Source organism: Dermacentor albipictus, chromosome 9, assembly GCF_038994185.2.
Source record: "Dermacentor albipictus isolate Rhodes 1998 colony chromosome 9, USDA_Dalb.pri_finalv2, whole genome shotgun sequence".
In the NCBI taxonomy this organism is placed as follows: domain Eukaryota; kingdom Metazoa; phylum Arthropoda; class Arachnida; order Ixodida; family Ixodidae; genus Dermacentor; species Dermacentor albipictus.
Window position 1 is genome coordinate 30,057,882 of NC_091829.1, and position 18,436 is coordinate 30,076,317.

General features: G+C 48.9%; 1 protein-coding gene across 7 annotated transcripts in view; it reads left to right on the plus strand.

The window, feature by feature from the left end:
• Positions 1-18,436, plus strand: part of LOC135917950 (alpha-(1,3)-fucosyltransferase 7-like) — a 171,547-nt gene that overhangs the window by 126,927 nt on the left and 26,184 nt on the right. For 2 of the 7 annotated variants that reach the window (XM_070525859.1, XM_065451593.1), the window contains 4 exons: positions 4,697-4,897; positions 6,273-6,335; positions 15,772-15,972; positions 17,395-17,457. The gene's annotated coding sequence lies outside the window, so the exon portion shown is untranslated. Of the gene's footprint in view, positions 1-4,696; positions 4,898-6,272; positions 6,336-10,623; positions 10,714-13,828; positions 13,957-15,771; positions 15,973-17,394; positions 17,458-18,436 lie in introns of those variants that run through there. The other 5 variants (XM_070525860.1, XM_065451590.1, XM_065451589.1 and 2 more) reach the window with 4 other exon arrangements.

Genomic DNA, 18,436 nt, shown 5'->3' on the forward strand with positions numbered 1-18,436 from the left:
GCAAGAGAAAAAATTTGGGGGCTTTTCTTCTTGAATATATGCCTCTGCCTAGGCACTACGAAGGAGGTTTCTCAGCGTGTGTTGTAGGCATTTGTCCCTAGGCGTGCCGGTACCCCGTGGTGGGCTCGAGTTTGTTTGCACTCGGACGTCGGCTGCCGGCGCTGTGAGTGAGTGAGTTAGAACTTTATTTAGGTCCTGAGGGGAAATCAATCCGGCGGCTCCACCCAGGTCGGGGCCGGTAGACAGAGTCCTTCGGCGACTGCCCGGGCCCTCTGGACAGCCTTGAGCTGAGCGATGAGCTCTGTGCTTCTGAGCGCTGAGTCCCAGGAAGACTGGTCGAGAAAGTCCGTGCTCGCGTTGGCAGGGCACAGCCAGAGCATGTGTTCGAAGTTGTATTCGTGGCCGCATTGTGGGCATTCAGTAGGAAGGTCAGGATTGATCCTGCTTAGTGTTGTTGGTGTGATGTATGTCCTAGTCTGCAACTGTCTGTAAGTGACGGCCTGGGCTTTTTTGAGCTCTGGGTGAGGACGAGGAAAAATTCTTGGTGATAATCTATGATTTGAAGTGATTTCGTGGTATGACTTGAGCTGTAAAACAGGTGAAGCAGTGGGCACTGACGCCTGATTTGGCGACCGGTGTGCCGGACGGACTGTCTCGCATCTGCGACGCTCGTGCTAAGTCAGTCGTGGCGGATCATGACTTTCTCGCGCCTTACGGCGAGAGAGAGTAAAACTTTATTAATGTAAATAAAATAAGGCACGATGGTTGGAGCCCCTATTCAAGGGCCCCACTGGCACGAGCGGCTCGCTGGGCTTGGTCCAGAAGAGCCAACTGGCTCTCCCGACCCTCGTCCGCAAGCCATGCCTCCCACTGCCTATTCCTCATTAGTGGATGTTCGTGTAATATGGGACTGTCTATGTGCGGAGGCCTCCTGGGGCACTCCCATGTGATGTGTTTTAGTGTGGGTGTGTCTGTGCACCACGGGCATTCGTCAGTGAACCTCGTGGGGTGTATTCTGTGTAGGTGGTGCAGGTTGGGGTATGTATTCGTCTGAATACGACGCCAGTCCCTCTCCTGTTGGCTGTTTAAATCGGAGTGAGGATGTCCAAAACGTCTCCGCTCCTGCCTTTGCTGAAGGAGGATGTGACGAGAATTCGGTGAAAGGTCATCGCTAGGCCATGCCGTCGCTCGGACGTTCAAACCTCGAGCAATACGGTCTGCCCTAGCGTTTCCTGCCAGTCGCTCGTGTGCCGGACACCAGACGATAGTGAGTGTGGTGCCCCTCTAGTTGAGTGCCTAAAATTTTGATTACTGATTTGGGTGCCGTTCCTTGTAAAAACAGGCGGCAAGCCGCTTGTGAGTCGGATAATATGACAGCCGAATTGGTTTGGCGCTCGGCGTCCTGAATGGCCAAGGCGATGGCTGCAGCCTCTGCCACGCATGCCGAGGCGGTTTTGAAGGATGCCGTTGTTATGTTGTTGTTGCATGTAGAAACTATGGTGAAAGTGTTGAGCTGGCTCGACTGGCATCCGTATAATACACCCCCGGTCCCATGCCGAAACGTTTGTGAAGGGTCTTTGCCCTTGCTCTGCGTCGTCCGGGATGGTACTTGGGGTGCATGTTTTGGGGAATTGGGGCCACCGCGATGTGCGATCGAATATTGCGGTCTATCTGTGCCGTTTCCTCTCCGCAATACTGGGGTCTCTGGGGAAAGCCTAACCTCGCCAATACTTCCCTGCCCTGAGTTGAAGAACAAAGTCGAAGTACCTTGTAAATAACATCACAGATGTTTGTGTGAAAGCAGTAGCGAATCTATAAGGCAGAGCGCCTTAACAACCGCGTTCGAACGCAAGTGGCTGAAAGGCCGCCGGTGACGATGACTAACTGAGCACCGGCGCCGCAGGCGCGAGAAAGCCTCTCCGACGTACCTTCAGAGTCAAAGTTTTGACTGGTGTTGCAGAAGACACTGGGCGCGGTAGTGCTGAACTTAGCGTCACAAATTGGCGGCTGGACGTAATTATATTTATTCAATCGTCTTTTTTCCTAATTGTAACGTGTCATTATTTCATATTAATGGCGGCGCCTCCAGGACACCAAAGCTAGAACCCGGACTATTCTGTCGGTGTTGGCTCGCCCAGGCCTGTGGGTGCCATGGGTGTATAAGATGTCGCGGACAGCCAATTTTTTATGCAAACACATCCTGCAGACTTAGGCCTCCGCGGCCCCAACCTACGGGCCGCCCTGCTTCCAGCTTTGACCCCCCGCTACCCCTTGGGTGCCCTGGAGCCTGCGCCGCCTGCTTTATTTAACCTCAGGTGCTCTCCTGGCGCCTCCGTTTACCGCTTACATGTGCCCTCCTGGATCAGTGCTTTTGAAGAATGCAATCTATCTTCGCGACGAAATAAGCGACCCGCGACTTATACAACACCAGTCAGAACCTTGCCCATTCACACACAGCGATCACCAAACGGGGCGTCCGTCCGGGGCCCACTGCCTCAACGCGCGGGCAGACAGCGGCGGAGCGTAAACAAACTCGACCCCACTCCGTAATTCCGGCATGTCTAGGGGACAAATGCTACAACACGCGCTCAGAAACCTCGACCGTAACTTTCTCTCTCGCGGCCGCTCTTACTCGCGCCTGTGCACAGACTGCTGGCGACCCCTCAAATGCACGTCCGGACCTGGTAGCGTTTTTACAATTGCTAGTAAGTACAGCGGGGCGGGGCGCTTTTGACGGCGTTCGACGTTTCTGCGCAGGCACGAGTAAGAGCGGGTGCGAGAGAGAAAGTCTGGGGGCCTTTGCTCCTTGGATATGTGACTCTGCCTAGGTACTATGGTGGAGAAGTTGCCTTGCGCTTGTAGCGTGCGTTTGTCCCTAGGCGTGCCGGCATGGCGGCGGGGGGTCGAGTTTATAGGGGCCGCCAATAATGCGAAATAGTGACACATTGTTTTAATTAGCAAACAACACGATTGAATAAATATAATTGCGCCGAGCCGCCAGATTACGATGCTAGGTTCAGCACTACCGCGCCTGGCGACTTCTGCCGGCGCGCCTAGGGACAAGCGCATACAACACGCGCTAAGAAACTCCTCCGTAGTGCCTAGGCAGAGTCGTATATTCAAGGAGCAAAAGTCGCCACATTACCTCTCTCGCACCCGCTCTTACTCGAGCATGCGCGCAAACGTCCGTCGTCTCCCCAAGTTCCACGCCCCGTTGTATCTACTAGCAATTGGAAATACGCGACCGGGGGTAGCCGGCGGGAGTCAAATTTTTGAACGCCGAGGTACAGTGTACTAGTACCCATTATAATACACTGTAGCCGAGGGGGGAGCGTTCAACGCGGGTTTTCCGTTCCATGTATCCCAGGCTTTAGGCTCTCATTCCTGGGTTCAGCATCAGCTTTCCTCGACGTAACCGTGCGAGAGCGTTCGTCGTCGTTGTTGTCTTCCACAGCTGGCTCCGATACCGCTCGTCAGGCCAGCGTTCCCATACTGCCCTTCCTCTACGAAGGTGCTGACGGCACTGGCTCACTGCCAGTCGGTGCGGTGATTTCGGTCCCGAATTCTTTGCCTCAATATATCGCACAATGAAAGCACGCATCGAGCTGCGCTCAAATTTCGCATTAGGAAGTATGGTAACCATCTGCAACTTTTTTTTTACTTTGCTTACTGCAAGTACAAACAACCAATCATTGCATAAAGCAAGAAAAGCGCATGCAAACTGTACTGAATTTTGTTTTTCAAATGCCGTGCACCTACAAAAAAGCAAAACAGATAGTTTATTTCTCTTGGGGGAGGGAGGGGAACAGAAGTAGATTTCTAGCATACAATATGCCGACTACAGTGTACAACACACTTGTCAGCTTCGGTGACTTCAACTGCTGGGTAGCGTCATACTGCAAAAAAAGAAAAGAATATAATGGGTAGGCTGCATCAGGAATGCAGCTAAAACGCCTTGTGGGCGCAGAAGACGGTGTATGGGCGCAAGGGTACAGAAATGACGTAACCAAACACAAGAGTTACCTTTATTCACACGTTACAAATATTTCACGCCTAGCTTATGTTACAGCTTGCAAGTGTCTTACGGCCTGATTTTGCAATCTTGCTCGCCCCCACCGTCGCCTCACAAGACGGCGCTGCAAGACGGTTGCCACAGGAGCTGCTGTGCACCTCTGCCTCAGTGCTGTCACGGTATTCCGCAAACTAAAACGTTCACGGACAGACTGAAACTCTCTAATACAAGTGAGTTACAGAGTGTCCGTAAAAGTGTTTCCGTGAAGGCACACGGCATCAACTGGTACCGACTTCTGATGACGCAGAGTCTAACCAGGGAGCACCCAAGGCTAATCTCGCACTGACTTACAAGTACTGTTTACCTGCTGGTAAAAAGCGTTGGTAGTGCGGCAATGGTTAACTTGCAATACCCTCATGACTTTTGTTTCGTGCAGAACGCGGATGGTCACAGTTTTTTTTCTTTTTTCCAATCGCATTGTAGTTGCATAAAACGCCACCAGATGTCTCTGCCAGCTTAGCTACTGCCGTCCACGGCTCCCGCAACCCGCTAACCCACAAACGATCACGTGTTTACCGAGAAACTAGAGCTCTTTCTAGGGGCTGACTTATCTATAGGCTTTGTGCATTGTGTGAGAGATTCAAACTACAGCCGGTACAGACCAATTCATTTCCTTTCGCGCAGAGCACATGGCGTCCGTCACTCATGGCGAAGGTCACGAGGCCACGCTGCGCCTTCGTCCTGCTCGGCGCGATCCTGTTGACGCACGGCTTCGCTTTCTGCCTCGAGAATGGACTACGCGAGAGTGCAATGGACCCTACATTCGATCTCCGCGAACAGGGGCAGGCTCGTCGCCGACTACCTCCTAGGCGAAGCCAGCGAGACGTGAGCCAATTTTCGCGGTCCCTTTTCGAAAGCACGCTAAAGGCAAAACGTTAAATCAGAAATACACGCTAATATGTTAATGGGTGAATCAAGGTGCATTAGAAAAGGGACGACCTCGGAAACAGGAAAAAAAAGCAGAGCTGTCACTCAGCCAACTGGACAGCTAGACATTAACCTAACGAAGCTTAACCTGAAGCTGATTTGAGAATGAATCTGAGAGCAGCGTGAGAGCGCCCCCCCCCCTCCCATTTCCTTAGTAGACAAAGAAAGTAAATTTTGTATGCAGGTGTTAAGCATTTGAGGTCGCATTGGTTGTGTTTTCATTTTTTTTTTCATACTGTACAGTACGTGCGTATGAGCGTGTGTACGAGCATATGTCGCCAGCAAATCTTTGGAACTTGTAATCTCTCTCTATGAGTATGTACTTTCCGTGCCACTAAACCAGCTAAAAATCGGCGCTCGGTGACTTGTCTTTTGTTTCTGTGGTTATCTCTTCCCAAATACGCTGTAATACGCGCCTATTCGTGGAAGTTCAACTCGCTAGAATTTTCGGTTTAGAACAGCGACGACAAGGAGCTATAACTGATCAGTGTACACTAGGCAATGGTTCTTTGAAAGCTATATGTGCACTTATTCGGTGGTATGAATACATCTTTTAGTGCATTTGAACTCCATCAATGTATCTTACTTTGCACGAACACGCACAGATAGATAAATGTGCTTTTTTTCCCACGTATAACACACGACTGGAATTGCTTACTGCAAATGTATTGCTAACGCTGCTGTTCATTGTTTATTGACTTTGTATTGTCTGTTTCGTTATGATGCCCGCCGGCTTGGTCTTCGAGTCCGCAAAGTGTGCTAAGCAAAATAATAACGTTAACTGCACTTGAAAAAAAATTAAGGCGAAATAACCTTCATTAAAAAAAAAAGTTTGCGCCGAGGCAGTATCGCGCCGGCACGTTAGTGTGACACCACCTATTCCAAGGCATGTTCTCCTGTTTGTCCAGTTTTACCTCATTCAATTTGGTGCAGGCAATACCAAGCACAACGATTGAGCCATGTCCATGTATTCAGATGGAATCTCCCCGTAGGCAAAGCAAAAGATGACGTGACGCCAGGCAAGAAAGACGGCGCACCGCATGAACCCCGTTCGCTTTCCGCTAAGCCTAAAAAAAATAATTATATATGAGGTATAACGCCCTAAACTGAAACTAGGATTATGCGGCGAGCCGTTCTCTGCTCGATATAGTCGTGTAGTTTACTTTTCTGTAATGTAACAAGCCTCGTTAAATTCGGCGCAGTGAACATCAAGCATAACCATTTCTCTGTACGTTTCCTCTAAGCACGCTTCTCTCCCCATTTCCTCTTCAAGGCACGCTACACAAGGTAACGTGACATCAGGCAAGAAAGAAGGAGCGCTGACTGAAAAGAACAGGTGAGTCCCGTTGCTTCCCTATTAGGGTAAGTCTAAAAAAAAATTTCATGGCCTTATGCGCCGAAATCAAGCTATAGTTTTCAGGCACGCCGTATACTGGAGGCACCGCGGATTAATTTTTTTACTCTTTAACCTGCGTCTAAATGAAGCGCGCCCTTGCTTTCTTTTTCTTTCTTTTTTTTGCATTTCGCCTACACAAAAGTACACTCAACCGTGCGTTCGAGCTTCACTGTCCAAAACAGCCTTGTCACCGACTTGCTCTTCGGCGAAGTCAGCAACGCACGAGACAATTTTCCGTGATGCACCTTCAAACGGACGCTTAAGAGAAAAACCTTAAATCGAAACTATAGGCTGAAGGGACTGCAGGCTGATCGCAGTGTATTAGGAAAGAGATGACAGTAGAAACATGAAACACAGACCGCTCGCTCAACTTGCTTGGCGAGTAATTCAAGCAGACTTGACAGTCCAAGTATAGCAGAGCAATGTGTGAGCCCTTTCTCTCTACTTCCTTACAAAAAAAAAGGAACTATTCTGCGGACGTGTATCGCCTTTTTTCTAAAATTGTACAGTTATTGATTTCTGATTTCCATTCAGCATAATACTTGCATATAATTGCATATAATTTGCATACTTATATGCACACTTATATGCATATATAAGTGCGCACTTGCACACTTATATGCATACTTGCATATAATTGCATATAATCCTTGAAGTGAGCCCGCCCGATCCTGTGTATCCACATTTTTCTTCTTTGTGCATTGCGCCCGCCGGATGGCAAAGAAAAAAAAAGCTTTTTGCCGTCGCTGTGTCTGTTGCGGCAACCCAAGGCGCAGCAACACAGCATCACAATTAAGTTCTCGGCCCTAACACATTCTATTCCGCTAACGCACTCGATCAGTCCGTCTGCCGTGCTTTCGTCGCGCAGGGCCGACAATGGCGGTCGGAGCGCGCTGGAAAGAAAAAATAGACAAAAGGGCGGCGCCTCCTTCTACGCTGGAAAGTAAAAACATACAAAAGCGCGGCGCCTGCTTCCACGTGACACAGATTAACCAATGGGGGATCGGAGGAGGCTGGGGCGACAGGAGGCGTGGAGGAGGAATCGCCAGGGTGAGCGCGGTGACGGAAAGATCTAAAAATAGCGCTACTCTTGGAAAATTGAGGGGCTTTGGAAGCGAGTGGAGGCGAGCGCAACAACGAGGAATGCAGTGTGACGTCATACCAAGCGGCGGCAGCAGGAAAGGCGCGGCGCTGCGCAGCGGCGGAACACCTGTGGCTCGGTGCTACTAGTGGCACATGCGCAGTAGTTACTAGGGAGCAAGAGAGAGAGAAATATCCGCAGCGAGGCTCGCGTTGTGACGTCATGTGCCTCCTGGAAGCACCGCCACGGCGAAATCGCTAGTTCGCGGCCAGTAAATCTTTCACTTTAAGAATTAAGGTCATGAGGCATTGCGTATACAGGGTGGCCAGTTTCTCTAGAACAATCTGCCCACCATCCTTCAACAAATCTGCTGTTACCTGATCCTCCCCAGCTGCCTTCCCCCTTTGCATATCTCCCAAGGCTTTCTTTACTTCTTCCGGCGTTACCTGTGGGATTTCGAATTCCTCTAGACTATTTTCTCTTCCATTATCGTCGTGGGTGCCACTGGTACTGTATAAATCTCTATAGAACTCCTCAGCCAATTGAACGATATCATCCACATTAGTAATGATATTGCCGGCTTTGTCTCTTAACGCATACATCTGATTCCTGCCAATTCCTAGTTTCTTCTTCACTGTTTTTAGGCTTCCTCCGTTCCTGAGAGCATGTTCAATTGTATCCATATTATACTTCCTTATGTCAGCTGTCTTAAGCTTGTTGATTAACTTCGAAAGTTCTGCCAGTTCTATTCCAGCTGTAGGGTTAGAGGCTTTCATACATTGGTGTTTCTTGATCAGATCTTTCGTCTCCTGCGATAGTTTACTGGTATCCTGCCTAATGGAGTTACCACCGACTTCCATTGCACATTCCTTAATGATGCCCACAAGATTGTCGTTCATTGCTTCAAACCAAAGTCTTCTTCCTGAGTTAAAGCGGAATACCTGTTCTGTAGCTTGATCTGGAATTCCTCTATTTTACCTCTTACCGCTAACTCATTGATCGGCTTCTTATGTACCAGTTTCTTCCGTTCCCTCATCAGGTCTAGGCTAATTCGAGTTCTTACCATCCTGTGGTCACTGCAGCGCACCTTGCCGAGCACGTCCACATCTTGTATGATGCCAGGGTTAGCGCAGAGTATGAAGTCTATTTCATTTCTAGTCTCGCCGTTCGGGCTCCTCCACGTCCACTTTCGGTTATCCCGCTTGCGGAAGAAGGTATTCATTATCCGCAAATTATTCCGTTCTGCAAACTCTACGTGAATTGAATTTTATGATGACATGGCCTCTGTAGTTGATATGGGTGGACAAATAGACTGCATATTTTTGGACTTCCGCAAAGCATTTGATACTGTTTGCCATGCTTTACTACTTCATAAACTTCGAATGTTAAGTATACATTCTATGGTATAAAGTTTGTAAACAGGGATAAGGTGCCTCAGAAAGGCTGGCCAACGTTTCGATAGGAGGACCAATCTTCGTCAAAGGCGGCCTCGTCATCCTCGGCGTGTTAGTTTTAAAAGGTTAGTGCAGTGACTTCACGTGCGGGTGTTGTCGATGGCGGCTGGTTTTAAAGAGAGAGATTACCAGAGGAAACAAGCGGTCTCGTCCGGCGTCTGTGAGCTTCATTCCCAAGACGAGGGGACAAGAGCGTGAGAGTGGGCACGCGGGGAGAAAAAAAATAAAAGCAGAAAAAAGGGAAAAAGGAAAAAAGGGGGGTGGGGGAAGCCAGAACGGCACCAATACAGACAAAAAAAAGGGGGGGGGAGAGTGAAAGAAAAAGAAAGAGAAAAATGAAATTTTTAAGAAATACGGGGGCTTGGGAGCGTGTTGGGGATGCGAAAGGTTATGAAGTATTCAGGGGGAGTCGTTGGCGGCATGTTTTTGAGGCATTAGAACGGCCGGTCAAGCGGTCAGTGCGCGAGTAACACAAAAGAAAAAAAACAGACACAAAAAAACCATGACTTGAAAGCGACTTGAGTAGTGTGTGTGTGTGTGTGTGTGTATGACGGCACCCATGAATTGGAGCACATAAACCCTGTGTGCTGACCCCGTATGTACAGCCCTGATATACTTTACGAAAAAATAATTTCCTACGTAAAAGCTGCATCTATACTGTCGGTTCGCAAATATATCGAAAGCACATCGATCTGTTAATAAAACCGAAAATTATATTTCGCGAATTCTTCGATTTACTCTCTTTGACTTAGCAATTTTGTACGTGCCACTGCGGGTGTGTCCGTCCTTGGTCAATTTCGAGATTGGGTAGGTGCCACTGTGACACAACGGGTAGAGAATCCGTAAAAGTGGCTCGATACGTGTCGTGCTTTTCTGTTCGTACACCTATCTTCACTAAGTTGTGTGCATCGCCATTAATTACAAATCATTTAATTAAGCTCTTATCTTAAGCTTCACTTCGAATATGTTCTAACATGTGCATTGAATCCGCGAGAGTTTTCTTTTTTTTTTTTCTTGGTGTCCAACGACAAGTATCCGTATCTAGCGTAAACTTCTAATGTTTAACTCATATCTTTTTCCAAACTCCGGCATTTGGACAAGGTTTAGCATCACGATTGGCTAGCACATCTAGCCTCTTCAGAATGACGCAGCACTTCTTTAGACTGAGAGTTCAGCCCGACATTCTGAAAGTTCGAAATGTTTACGAGTCGCGAAGTTAAAGGTTCAGCGCTAAAGCATGAATGTCGGGTAAATTCAACGAGAATAAGTAGCGATGGCTGTTTACATGAATTAATGTGGCGGGTCATAGCATTTTCTGTGACAGCCCTCGTTCAACATTTTTGCTATGACGTAGTACGCCTCTAGTTCGAATTTCGAACGTATAGTGACGTTTTCAAGACAACCTTTAATAGAATACAACCGACCAAGCTACGCACTTAAGGGGCAAGTGACGTACTTTAGTGCGTAAGCACCTTGAGATCTGGAAAATGTATTTGAGCAATAGATGGGAGCATCGTGAATTCACAAGCATCGAGAGTTATAATGGTTGACGTGATAAAGAATGTTGATGCGCCGTTTTTTTTTTGTATTTATCGTGTCATAGTTTCAGGGACCAAAGCTGCACATGCGTCATCTCGAGAACTTCTTTTTTCTCTTTGTCTTTCCTTTTGTTCTTTCTTCCTTTTTTTTTTAGGAGCGTAAGCCTCAAGCCCAGGATGCATGGAGCGTTCTTTCACGGCGAGCATCTCGTGGCACAAATAGACACGGCGGGACGACGCCGATGGTTCGCTGGCTTCGCTTACACGCATATCCCCCGTAACCCTTCCCCCTGCGCAGGGTAGCCAACCGGAACTACCTCTGGTTAACCTCCCTGCCTTTCTCTGCATTATTCTCTGTCTCTCTCTCTCTCTCTCTCTCTCTCTCTCTCTCTCTCTCTCTCTCTCTCTCACGCAGCGACAAACCGGGCGGACGCCGCCGCACGCTCGCCGCAGATCTCTCAGTGTTGCCAGACAGACGAGTGGGTTTCTGGACAATAAAAAAAATAATAAGTAGAGGTTTTATTGTAATATTTGTTGTTACTGACCAAACACCTTCGAAAAAAGTTTCATAGAGGCGCTTACGCACGATTTCTACACATTTCATTGAGCTGCGAGCACTTTAGCGGGCTGGCTTTGCGCCGTCTGGCTACGTTGGGCGAGCGGTTACACCGCGGAGTGCAGGCGCTGCAGAAGGTCTTGTGGTGGTTCTCCAACAGCGACGTTTACTTTGTGTAAAAGTAGATTGTGGTGATTCGTGTTTACTTCAGTTTCCGTTCCTGTTTTAAAGCCTACTCCAAGAACAAGTTTTTAGTACTGCAGCCGGAGAGGATAGAATTGTCCATATATGGTGCGAAATGGGCCTGTCACCGGCTCCCATTCTCGGTGCCCCAGGCATTGCGCGCGCCGCCTGGGTCAATACAGATGCAAACAGCCAGCAGACCAGGAATGGTCGGCTTCTAACTACAATGTGTCGTCTATCTTTTTCCTCGATGCATTCGAGCAGAAGGGACTTTCTTTCAGTGGTCCTCGTAGTCCTGGCGACCGCAATCCCAAATTATGCCACGTGTTTGCACTGCTGAAATGAGCGTATCATTCCATTCCAGTCTCGCTGCTTTCCATGACTTTGCCAGGGTTACAGTATTGTCCCTATAGCACTTGGATATTGTGCAGTCCCCGCACACCTCTGTTGCAATCCGCGACAACCGTATACCGAGCGGACGCTTTCTCTTCGTGCCAACGCTTGGCAGTGTCATGTAGTTGTCTAGAACACCCGCTTTTTATTGCGAAAGCGATACTGCTCGCACTTTCGGCCCATCGGTGGTCGTGGCGCCTCCTTACACATCTGCGCGTCACGTGACCGTGTGACGTCACGCCAGACCGAGAGACGGGGCCCCAGCTCGCGGCATCGATGGTGGAGGCGAAGCCTTGCGCGCCTCCACCATCCAAGTATAGCCTCCACCAAAACAATGTATAGCCATAAGTTGGTCGGTGTCCTTCGTTTTATTTCTTCAATGCTTCATCCCGACCAGACGGGCTTCCGTCGAACCCTCGATTTCAGCCATAAGTTTAACAAAGGGCAACCATGTCCACACCATCAGCCGAACCAAGGCGCAGCCAAGGGTATTGCTTTCGCAATCTTCCAGGCTTAACCAAGCTAAGCCAATTTCAGCCAATGTTTCTGTAAACTATTCCGACGCCTTTCGGCGTTTCACGTGGAAGCAGGATCCTTCGGTATCACCACATGTGCGCTCCTAGGACGCTCCCCGGTGCCGTGCGTCACCGTATGTGTCATTAATTTCGTCTGCCGCTCACCTCAGGGCATACAGCTTGCCGTGTATACCCTTCTGGATTTCGTTAAGCTTTTTGCATAGTAGTTTCAGTTGTCCCTCTGCGTGCTATCTTTGCAAGCGTCGCCTTTTCTATACGGACGCCGACGACAGCACGTGCAAGCTGCAACGCGGAAGTCAGCAATTTATAAAGGTTACTTTGTTTAGTATGGTATGGTATGATGAACTTTATTTAATGTCCTGAAGATCAACCCTTAGGTTGACGCAGGCGGCTCCCACGTCGGGACAGTAAGGTTTAACCTTACCGCCGTATCGTGGGCCTTCTGGACGGCCTGTGCTTGATCCAAAAGAACTCCACTGTGTAGGACTCGCCGCCACCACTCTCTCTCCTTGTCATAGTCTGTGAAAGTCACAGGACACTGCCAAAGCATGTGATCCAGAGTAACGATGCCATTACACTTCTCGCAATTGATTGGTATCTCGCTTTCAGGATACATTTAGTGCACGCATTTGTATTTTTTATTTCCTTTCGTACGCTTAATTTCTTTTCTCCTTCTTATTATCTGCCATTTTTGGAAATAACTCTCGGCAGCGATCGTATTAATAATAGTGGGTTGTTTCTACGCGTCCCCTTACGCATTGAGCGCTTTGTCTTCTCAGACACGATCAGTGCAAGATATTTTCATTGTGCGGGCAGCGGCAGGAGCGGTGCCTGAGCACGAATCTTGCACAACGACATAGTCTTTTTCGCAACCCTAAAAACGAGATACTGCAACAATGGGGCCGATACATCAAAGGTGGTGACAAATATATGGATAATGCCACTGTAATCTGCGAGCGGCACTTCGAAGCGGGCTGTAGCCAGTCGAAATCTCAGGCGATGCGCCTCAGTCGACAAACAATGCAGTGCCATTAACAATCTTCCCCGATGTGCCAGAGTATGAATGGAAGCCTGTTACTTGGAAAAGAAAAGAGCGCAACCTGTGTGATAGAGCACCGCCAGGAGTTGCGAAAAGACGAAATATTAGTTCAGATTAGCCAGTGCGAGCTCATAGCACCCACGCGACGGTTCTAGTGACGCTTGCGTCACCAGTGAATTGAAGGAGTTTAATACCTCATCACCCTCGACGAAAGTAAATCTCTTAAAACGAGGAAATGTTATTGAGGACATAGGCATCAATTTTATTTCTTTAGACTACCGTTATGTACTTATTGGAGTCCGCCGGGTTTACTGCAATTTGACGTTGTGAATATGGGGAAAGTTTACCTTTGCTGTTACTTATTTCCCTGCATTTCGAGTAATAATCAACACTTACGCAGAACAAAGGCTTCAAGCAGCATATTTCACGGTAATTGCAATTTTTCAAAGGGTTGGTAAGAAAACTGTGCCGCATTTATAATTATCCGTTTCGTGAGCACGACACTTAAGTTTGTAGACGAAAAATGAGTATACACACATTTGTACTCTTATTTTGTTGCTCTCAAACGTTCAATACTGGGCTGTAACGATCGATGGTGTCCCTTTCACGCGCAGAGAGACCAAAAGTGCGCGGCCAAACAAGCGAAAACGCCCACATTCTGTCGCTCCAGCGCGGCCGCGCGACGGTCGCTCCCAAGGAGGCACCAGCTAAAAAGGAAAAACACACAAAAACGTTCGGCGGCTGCCGGAAGTCAGTGGGAGATCGATCGTCGCGACGCCTGGTGAGCGCGAGGGGCAGTCCCGCCATTTCCGCCGGTGTTGATCGCCGGGCATCACGAGACGTTCATTTGAGGGATCGCCAGCCGTTTGTGCGCATGCGCGAGTAAGAGCGGGCGCGCGAGAGAAAATTTTTAAATTTTTAATTATGGGGTTTTACGTGCCAAAACCACTTTCTGATTATGAGGCACGCCGTAGTGGAGGACTCCGGAAATGTCGACCACCTGGGGTTCTTTAACGTGCACGTAAATCTAAGTACACGGGTGTTTTCGCATTTCGCCCCCATCGAAATGCGGCCGCCGTGGCCGGGATTCGATCCCGCGAACTCGTGCTCAGCAGCCTAACACCATAGCCACTGAGCAACCACGGCGGGTAGAAAATTTGGAGGCTTTTCTTGAATATGCCTCTGCCTAGGCACTACGAAGGAGGTTTCCTAGCGTGTGTTGTAGGCGTTTGTCCCTAGGCGTGCCGGTACCGCGTAGTGGGGTCGAGTTTGTATACGCTCGGACGTTCGCTATCGGCGCTGTAAACTAGGTGAAGCAGCGGGCACTGACGCCTGATTTGGTGACCGCTGTGCCGGACGGACTGTCTCGCATCCGCGGCGCTCGTGCTAAGTCAGTCGTGGCGGATCATGACTTTCTCGCGCCTTACGGCGAAGTGCCTTGTAAATAACATCACAGATGTTTGTGTGAGAGCAATAGCGAATCTATAAGGCAGAGTGCCTTAACAACCGCGTTTGAACGCAAGTGGCTGAAAGGCCGCCGGTGACGATGACTGACTGAGCACCGGCACCGCAGGCGCGAGAAAGCCTGTCCGACGTACCTTCAGAGTCAAAGTTTTGACTGGTGTTGCAGAAGACGTGGGGCGCGGTAGTGCTGAACTTAGCGTCACAAGTTGGCAGCTGGACGCAACTATATTTATTCAATCGTCTTTTTTTTTCTAATTGTAACGTGTCATTATTTTGTATTAATGGCGGCGCCTCCAGGACACCAAAGCTAGAACCCGGACTATTCTGTCGGTGTTGGCTCGCCAAGGCCTGCGCGTGCCAGGGGTGTATAAGCTGTCGCGGACAGCCAATTTTTTTATTCAAACACATCCTGCAGGCTTCGGCCTCCGCGGCCACAACCTACGGGCCGCCCTGCTTCCAGCTTTGACCCCCCGCTACCCCTTGGGTGCACTGGAGCCTGCGGCGCCTGCTTTGTTTAACCTCAGCTGCTCTCCTGAGGCCTCCGTTTGCCACCGTCGCCTCACAAGACGGCGCCGCAAGACGGTTGCCACAGGAGCTGCTGTGCACCTCTGCCTCAGTGCTGTCACGGTATTCCGCAAACTAAAACGTTCACGGACAGACTGAAACTCTCTAATACAAGTGAGTTACAGAGTGTCCGTAAAAGTGTTTCCGTGAAGGCACACGGCATCAACTGGTACCGACTTCTGATGACGCAGAGTCTAACCAGGGAGCACCCAAGGCTAATCTCGCACTGACTTACAAGTACTGTTTACCTGCTGGTAAAAAGCCTTGGTAATGGGGCAATGGTTAACTTGCAATACCCTCATGACTTTTGTTTCGTGCAGAACGCGGATGGTCACAGTTCTTTTTCTTTTTTCCAATCGCATTGTAGTTGCATAAAACGCCACCAGATGTCTCTGCCAGCTTAGCTACTGCCGCCCACGGCTCCCGCAACCCGCTAACCCACAAACGATCACGTGTTTACCGAGAAACTAGAGCTCTTTCTAGGGGCTGACTTATCTATAGGCTTTGTGCATTGTGTGAGAGATTCAAACTACAGCCGGTACAGACCAATTCATTTCCTTTCGCGCAGAGCACATGGCGTCCGTCACTCATGGCGAAGGTCACGAGGCCACGCTGCGCCTTCGTCCTGCTCGGCGCGATCCTGTTGACGCACGGCTTCGCTTTCTGCCTCGAGACTGGACTACGCGAGAGTGCAATGGACCCTACGTTCGATCTCCGCGAACAGGGGCAGGCTCGTCGCCGACTACCTCCTAGGCGAAGCCAGCGAGACGTGAGCCAATTTTCGTGGTCCCTTTTCGAAAGCACGCTAAGGGCAAAGCGTTAAATAAGGAATACACGCTAATATGTTAATGGGTGAATCACAGTGCATTAGAAAAGGGACGACCTCGGAAACAGGAAAAAGAGCGGAGCGATCACTGAACCAACTGGACAGCTAGACATTAACCTAACGAAGCTTAACCTGAAGCTGATTTGAGAATGAATCTGAGAGCGGCGTGAGAGCGCCCCCCCACCTCCCATTTCCTTAGTAGACAAAGAAAGTAAATTTTGTATGCAGGTGTTAAGCATTTAAGGTCGCATTGGTTGTGTTTTCATTTTTTTTTTCATACTGTACAGTACGTGCGTATGAGCGTGTGTATGAGCATATGTCGCCAGCAAATCTTTGGAACTTGTAATCTCTCTCTAAGGGTATGTACTTTCCGTGCCACTAAACCAGCTAAAAGTCGGCGCTCGGTGACTTGTCTTTTGTTTCTGTGATTATCTCTTCCCAAATACCCTGTAATACGCACCCATTAGTGGAAGTTCAACTCGCTAGAATTTTTAGAACTCGCTAGACTATAACTGATCAGTGTAGACTAGGCAATGATTCGTTGAAAGCTATATGTTCACATATTGAGTGGTATGAATACATTTTTAATGCATTTGAACTCCATCAATGTAACCCTTACCATTTCTGAGACAAATACTGGACATACCAGGCACAACCGTGCTAAGGCTACAGTATCTTACTTCGCACGAACACGCACAGATAGATAAATGTGCTTTTTTTCCCACGTATAACACACGACCGGAATTGCTTACTGCAAGCGTTTTGCTAACGCTGCTGTTGATTGTTTATTGACTTTGTATTGCCTGTTTCGTGATGATGCCCGCCGGCTTGGTCTTCGAGTCCGCAAAGTGTGCTAAGCAAAACAATAACGTTAACTGCACTTGAAAAAAAATTAAGGTGAAATAACCTTCATTTGAAAAAAAGTTTGCACCGAGACAGTATCGCGCCGGCACGTTAGTGTGACATCACCTATTTCAAGGCATGTTCTCCTGTTTGTCCAGTTTTACCTCATTAAATTTGGTGCAGGCAATACCAAGCACAACGATTAAGCCATTTCCATGTATTCAGATGGAATCTCGCCATAAGCAAAGCAAAAGGTGACGTGACGCCAGGCAAGAAAGACGGCGCACCGCATGAACCCCGTTCGCTTTCCGCTAAGCCTAAAAAATAATTATATGTCGAGGTATAACGCCCTAAACTGAAACTAGGATTATGCGGCGAGCCGTTCTCTGCTCGATATAGTCGTGTAGTTTACTTTTCTGTAATGTAACAAGCCTCGTTAAATTCGGCGCAGTGAACATCAAGCATAGCCATTTCTCCGTACGTTTCCTCTAAGCACGCTTCTCTCCCCATTTCCTCTTCAAGGCGCGCTACACAAGGTAACGTGACGTCAGGCAAGAAAGAAGGAGCGCTGACTGAAAAGAACAGGTGAGTCCCGTTGCTTCCCTATTAGGGTAAGTCTAAAACATTAAGTTCCATGGCCTTATTCGCCGAAACCACGGCACACCGTATCAGGCACGCCGTATACTGGAAGCACCGCGGATTAATTTTTACTCTTTAACCTGCGTTTAAATAAAGCGCACGCTCTCTTTCCTTTTCTTTCTTTTTTTGCATTTCACCAACACAAAAGTATACTCAACCGTGCGTTCGAGCTTCACTGTCCGAAACAGGCTTGTCACCGACTTGCTTTTCGGCGAACTCAGCAACATACGAGACAATTGCCGTGATGCACCTTCAAACGGACGCTTAAAAAAAATTGGAGGACGCTTAAGCTTCGCCTTCAAGAGTGGAACGCGATAGCGTTATCGCACCCCGTTCGCACCGCCTACTCAAACGATCTACGCGAGCCAAACGTCGCGATATACGCGAGCCAAACAGCCGGGCCGCGACGCGCCATGAGGGTGGACGCGATCATGGGGCGAGTGGCGCGCCACGTGTCGGGGCAGCGCCGTATATTGCGAGGGGGTCTTCTGTGCTTGCCGCAAGATGGCGCTGCGTGTGCGCATAGCACAGAAGAAACGTAGCGGAAACGTACTTCGCTACTCGTGAAACTGCGACTTCTGTAATTTACATGGTCATTATTACCGATATTACCGATAACTTTCTACGGCACGTTTTTAAGGCAACACCGCATTCACTAGAGGCGATTTTGTCCTGATCTGAACGATCGAACTCGTGGCTGAGTGGTAGCGTCTCCGTCTCACACTCCGGAAACCCTGGTTCGATTCCCACCAGCCCATCGTCCAAGATGTTTCTTTATTTATGAAGTGCCTTCTGGGGATTTATTGCTCACGGCCAACGCCGACGACACCGGCTTTTCTGCGACACGAGCACCTTAGCGCTCTCGCGTTAAAAGCCTTAAATCGAAACTATTGGCTGAAGGGACGGCAGGCTGATCGCAGTGTAT